We start from the raw sequence: 7,149 nt of genomic DNA, 5'->3' as shown, positions 1-7,149 counted from the left end.
TTTTGACCTGGTAACACATTTCTATGACGCAGATAGTCCCTTCTATTTCCTTCTGACATCCGTTTATGTCAGAAATACCTATCTCTATCTTGTCTGTAACTTACATTATCTACCTGGTTAATTTGCCTACCAAAAATCGCTTTAGGGTGAGTTTGCCCCTGATTAAACTTATTTCTAGGCATTTCTTTTGTTGCCCCTGTGTAAGAGTTCATATCTGTCTTATTTTGATTATTATAATACATTTTATTTGCATTTTTAACCCCATTTCCATTAAAATTGCAACTTTGTGTATTAACATAAGGCGGCCGATATTTTGGTAACGCAGTGTATTCGCGCGCTCCGCGACTCGGGCACGGACGGTTAGAATAAGTTGGCGTCGGTCGGGAGCTGCTCGGACGACGGCAAGCGGCATAGCGTCTTACTGCCTGTCTTGCTTCGTATGTAGGGTTACAGTATACATGCTTCCCAGCATAGCACGGAGCAGGAACGCGTCTCTCACTTTGGGCGAGTTCATTGTTACTGACACCTGAGGGCATAGCGTCTCTTCGTTCGTCAGACCGCGAACACGTATAACTGGACGCTCTATTATTGTAGGGTGAAAAATATGGATAAGCCGCAGTATCAAAATTTTGACATCGTTCCGTTTCGTAAATTGGCGTTTGTAAATTATTACAAGTCGCGTTACTTACAGCTAATGCTTTAGGTGATTGTTTTAAGTCCAGTATTTCATTTTGTAAAGGTTTAATAAATTTTTCAAAATAATTTTCCTGCTGGCTACCGACTACTTCATTATTAGATTGACAGTATATGGCATTAATTGGTCTGTGTTTTGTTTCTGTAATAAGTTCATTTGTCTCCTCTCGTTTCGAAATAATAATTGCTTGATGGAAAGTGAGGGGGTTTTGTGACAAGACTATCCTTTTAATTTTATTTGAAACACCCCTAAGAAATTGGGCTAACATTGCCTGATCTAAAATCGACTTTGCTTCAGGGGTTTCATTTTGTATCTTAAACGCCTTTCTTGCCAGATTTTGAATTCGGGCTCCAAAGCTGGCGACATTTTCGTCAGGTTTTTGCACAGTATTAGCGAATTCGCTTAAACAAGTGACTATGGGTTCCGTTTTTTCAAAGTGAGCTAAGAAAGCATTTTTGAACACGTTATAATTTTCTTCCTTACGCAATTCAGTGGATTGTGCTAGAAATTCCGCAGCCAAAGAACGAAATTTCGATCTTGAAATGGCGATCATTTCTGAGCTTTCCCAAGCCGCTAATTTCCCTACGCTTTCTAAAGTTTCAAAAAAATATTGGACCGATGGGCCTTCGTCTGTACCAAAAAAAGTAGGCACCAAACTTAGGTAACCTGCGATATTAGCCACACGCAGTCTGTCAGATCCGGGAGGGGATTGCGTTTGTTGCGTATCAAACAATGGGGCAGAAAGGTCGGTTGAAGTTTGTGGGATTTGTTCTTCCATGTTGGATTTATAAGTGTCTATGTTAAATTAGGTGACTCTATTAATATTTGAGTAAAATTCGGGGTGGGAAGGTCCCTCCAAAATAGTGTACTTACCTTTACGTAGCTGAAACAGAACTAAACAGTTAGTACTGAGCAATGCTAAAAACAAAATGAGTTTCTAACATATAGCAACTAGAATTTTTTTTTTTGTAATTTATTATTATTATTTGTTTTGACAAATCAATTAACTACTACTAAATGCTTCTAGTTGCTAATGTTACTACTATGTATGTACTTGAGGACTATGTTATTTGTATTGCTGAAAAAAAAACTAAAATTAATTAAAATGCCTCTAACCATTCTCTGTATACACACAAAATCACTAGTGTTAGACGTTTCCCTTTTATTCTATTACCACATTAATCCCTTATTTGTCTTCTATTCACTAGTTACTCTTGTTGTACTTTGCTCTTCAGTTTACAGTAATCCTCATAACTCACAAGCTTTCATATATAACAAAAGAGGTTTTTCATCCCGCAAAAGCACATTTCATCCTGGTCACGATTAGCAACCAGTGTTCCACAGGCTTTTCCGTCATATTATGCTCTTGCCTATCAATATACTCGTGAATCCTCGCTATAGCAAGTCAGCACAATATCATGTGAATTCCAGAAAAGCCTGGGTTTCGAATGATCTATCTAGTGGTTCAAATTAGGACAAAATCCTGCGCCCTCAAGTCTCACTCAACATGTCACAGTGAGCGTACTCGCAGCGACAGAATTGCGTTGTGTTTTTCATCCCGAAACAACTCTTAGCTAAGGGCTGGTTCGAAATGCCGCCATAAATGATTCTTTTAAAAATGATTGTTCAGTGAATTTTATGTAATTTAGAGAGAATGATCAGAACGCAAAATAATAACAAACAAAATAAGGTTTATTTAACATATATGTATACAAATGAGTACAATATAACTGGTAAATAAAGTAGATTAATTGGTATTTAATTGTTAGACAAATTAATTGAATGCAAGCATTATCTTGCTGTTAGCTATATTACAATGTTGTAATATTCTTCATATGGTTTTTCCACTAATTCCTTAGCAAGTACAATGTGATTAGTGTTTGTCTTAACATACCATTGTTCGAAATATGAGACAGGTAATTATATTATCTTAATAGTATAATTAGTAATTGACAATTAAATTAATAAGTCGCATTATTATTAAAGTTGAATACTAAGAAAATAATACAGTTGTCGGGGTATATTTATGTGAGGAAAGGTGTCTTATAAATATAAATGCATTAAAACGTATGCAACTTGTAGGTTCTGCTTTTGTGCAATTTAATACCGTTTGTTATTAAACAATAGGGGTGACTTACCCGAAAATATTCTGCACCGCCTCGAGGGGGGGGGGAAATCTGTTCCAGACATCAATATAGTTCTTTTCTCATCTTTTCCCTCGTAATTATTAATTTACATCTTCTTTACACAATGACAAAAATCGGCCAAAACTATCACTACTCTTTCTTCAGTCATGTCTTGCACCAAGATCACTGTGTCTCTGTGTGTCCGTCTTTCTTCCCCTTTTCCAATATATACCTCCGCATCCCCTCAACTGCGCTCCCTAAGAATTGTCTTATTCTCACGAGTCAACTATGTGGGGGGGGGGAAGAATTAAATGGATACTGTACCATGCACGGCGTCGTAGTGACAATTAATATCTTTATAAAGGTCTTGTTATGCAAGACCTGCTGTGTCTTGTTCTGGTAATTTCTACTCATATACAATTCACCGTTCTTCGGACCTTTGCGTTCGATCAACATTCTTGTCCGCTCAGGAGAACGGGTGACGTCACTGTGGTGTAGTATTACGGCGAGCGCACCCCTGGGGTGTTTGAATTCGAAAGTAAAAGCTTAGCTCAAGTGACGCTATCGTTATATAATTTAGTTGTATAGGCCGTGAAAAATATATCAGGCATTATTAGGCCAAATACCTCTTGAAAATAAGCGAAAGGGCTGAAAAGTGAAAACATTTTCACAATATGTATTGAACAAATATATATAAAAAAGCGGAAAATCAAAGCGTAGTCATCTTATTCTTCCTTTTTTTGTCTTAAAAATTAAGATATGGTATTTATTGTTACTGCCAATAATTCTCAGTAAGTTTGGATTACAAAGTAAGTAATTATAAAATGTTGAGTCCGAGAGAGAGGTAGCGAAGTCATAATTTGACTTCTGTAATTTTGAGGTAATACAGTCCACTTAATGCAATCAGCGCATTAATTTTATTTATTCTGTTGGTATTGACCGAAGGTGCAAAAGCACAGAATAGTTAATGAAAATTCATTTTACGATGTGATTTTTTTTATATATATTTATAAAAATACTAGGACACAAGTGTAAAATACGCGGGATGCCTTAAAAACTAGGACATGTCCTCGGAAACGAGGAAGTCTGGCAGCTATGTATAGGGCGGAGATTAGTCTTTAAAAAGAAAGATTATCGTTTTTTGTACAATTCTGGTGGTTGACACTGGAAGAGATGCCAGGTTTGTTCGGCATGGGATAATATATTTATGTATATTATATCTTACGTTCAAAATGTATTCTTTTTTTGTCTTTTATTATTATGTTTTTTACTTTTTTTTTTCGATTTGTAACTATGCTTCCTCCTCATTTCTAATTTATTTTCTTTCCCATTCTCCTCAACTGCTATCAATACATAACACTTATTTATATATAGCTTCTGAACACTTCGCAACTTTAACGTTTTTTTTTTTTCGTTGATAAATTTTAAATTCTTCGCTTGCAAAAATTTTATTCCCTTCCTCTTTCAATTATTTCAACGAATTGTGGAAATAATTGAAAGAGGAAGGGAATAAAATGCCCATCTCAAGCAAATGTCTTGCAATTGGCATTAGTAAACAACCCGCTCCCTCTCCTCTCCTCTAATTATTTATCTTTTGATAAGTTTCACCTGAAAATTACGGGACACCCGCTGAACTGCAGGCGGGTTGATCGGCAATTTGATGCCCGAAATCTGCCGGTCCAGTTTATCTGAAAGCTAACGGGATTAACATTCCGCAATACAGTGGCGCCCGTAAAACCTACCCCATCGCACAGTGAGAAGTTGCACTGGTCACTGCTTTCTACGTGTTCATACCCAGTGAGAAGCTTCAGCTGCATGTCGCTGCTGGTTCCAAGTAAGCGGTCACCTGCGTTCTACGTGAGAGCACCCTTAGGTTGAGTGGTGTATACCGCTTGTATGTCTTCCTTATGGCCTGTTGGTGTGCTGCTGTGTGTTTCTGAAAGTAATCCTTCAGGTTAACTATCGCAGTCTTCTGTTGCTCAATGAGGTCTATCAGCCCATTCCTCTTTCCGGACAATTGTCAGTATATCCAAGGCAGATTTCGGGTTGTGTTGGCGGCTCTTGGTCATCATTGTCCTTGTCTTTCTCATGATATCCTCCAGCTCGGTGTTAGTCCAATCTTGATCCCGAAGGAGTATGTTAGCACTGGGACTGCATATGTGTTTAGGGCTTTAACTGTGTTCCCTCCGTTCAGCTTTGCTTTTAGCAGACGTTTGAGTCTCTGATGGTATTTTTCGGTTCAGGCAGGCCTTAATTTCCTTGTGCTGTAACTGCTGAGCCTGCATCATCCCCAAGTATTTGTCGGCCTCTCCCTCTGACATGGCTTCAATCTCTTTACCAATCTGCAGCGGGTTGTTTCGGTTGACTAATTTTCCCTGGTGCAAACCATTGGTCTTGCATTTGTCTAGACCAAATTCCATTGTAATATCAATGCTGAATTCTACGGTGATCTGGAATAGTTGCTGGAGGTGCTTCTCAGTTCCCGCGAAGAGCTTTATGTCATCCATGTACATTAGGTGGGTAAGGATGTACAGTTCTTCCTTCCTTCTTTGAGGTTATATCCATACTTGTTACTGTTGAGCATGGTGGACAGCGGGTTAAGTACTTGACAGAACCACAATGAGCCCAGGGCATCTCCCTGAAGGATTCCTCTAGTGATAGGGATTGGCCTGGTTGTGACGTTTTCCACCTTAATGGTGGTACTCCATTTCGCCATCGTTTCTTCTAGGAAGTTTGTCACTATCGGATTGACGTAGATCTTCAGGGCCTCTCTTAGAAGGCCTTGCGGTAATCGATATAGGCTGTGTACATGTTGTGGCTCTTCTTGTAGCCTTGCTCCATAACCGCGGCATCTATGGTTAATTGCTCCTTGCATCCTTTCTGCTGTTCGGCCATTAGGTTCTGGCTCTCCAAGTGGTTTGATATCTTCCTGGCTATGCAGCTAGTCAAGATCTTGAACATTGTTAGGGGGGCAGGTGATTGGCTTATATTTCACTGGGTTTCTCTTGTATCTTCGTCTTTAGGCTTCAGATATGTGATTCCTTGAGTGAGAAACTTCGGGACTGTCTCTGGGTTCCTTATCATTCGGGTGAACTGCTCTGCCAGGTGCTTGTGTGTGTGTGTGTGTGTGTGTGTGTGTGTGTGTGTGTGTGTGTGTGTGTGTGTGTGTGTGTGTGTGTGTGTGTGTGTGTGTGTGTGTGTGTGTGTGTGTGTGTGTGTGCGTGCGTGTGCGTGCGCGCGCGCGCAAGTGAGCTTCTTGTACCAGTAGTTGTGGACGTTATCTATTCCTGGAATTCGCCAGTTGTGAGAGTTCTTGATCATTTGTTTTACTTCTTCTTCTCGAATCTCCCACCCTCTCATTTCTTGTACATCCTTGGTTTTCTTGCGTTATAGTTCTATCTAGGTGGCTTGGCTGTTATGTCTTATTTCCCTGCTCCATATGTTTCCCCAGAATTTCTCAATCGTCTTCTTCTCAGGTGGTCCGTTTCCTTCTTTCCTCTTTGGTCCTCATCGAAGCTTCGGTTGTTTATTTCCCTCTAGGAACTCTCTTTGTATCTTTGTATCGGCGTATTCTCTTGCTGAGTGCAAGGAAGTTCTGCTTCAATGTGTCCAAGTACTCTTCTATTCTCTGAGTCTTTGTCTCATGTTTGCAGTAGACGCTGTCTCTCTTGAGGATGCTCTTCACTTTTCCAATTAATTTCTTTCTCCTACTGCCCCATTGGTACTGGGTCATTTGGCCTATCTTGATTCTTAGTTCTTCTATCTTCTGCTGAAGTCTTCTTTCCCAAGCTGATGGTTACTTCTGTTTTCGGTTCTTCTGCTGCTGGTCTCTCGCTTGTCTTCCATCAATCTTCTGGCTGCTACCGGAGCACAATACACGGCTGTGTGGATGGCCTCCAGTGTTGCACCATTGCTGTCGTGGTAATGCGGTATTATGTGCCGATTCAGGTGATCTGTCTCTCCACAAGGTTCTATTCGGCCTCTGCTTCAGTATCACGTGAGTCTTTGTGGGTCCATTGCTTCGAAATCTGTTAGGGCCTTCTTGCACTCGTCCTCTATTCTGGATATTATGACATCGCCTGCTTCCACTTCAGGTTCTTGCTCTGCCTCCTCTGGTTCGGTGGTGGTATGTTCTTCCTCCTCTGGTTCCGTATTCTTTATCCTTTGTAGTTGATCTCTTACGTCTTGCTTGATTTTTTCCAAGATTGCAGTAGCTTTCAGGTTTTTCGTGACGGTGGTCTTTTTCTGGTTCGCTATTCGCTGACCTGAATATCCGGTAATCGTTCCAGCCACTTGGTATGTATTTTCGCCCTGTAAGTTGCCATATCG

The sequence above is a fragment of the Mastigoproctus giganteus genome, chromosome 5 (assembly GCF_048544385.1).
Source record: "Mastigoproctus giganteus isolate SK-2022 chromosome 5, ASM4854438v1, whole genome shotgun sequence".
Taxonomy (NCBI): domain Eukaryota; kingdom Metazoa; phylum Arthropoda; class Arachnida; order Uropygi; family Thelyphonidae; genus Mastigoproctus; species Mastigoproctus giganteus.
Note: the sequence above shows the minus strand (reverse complement) of the source record.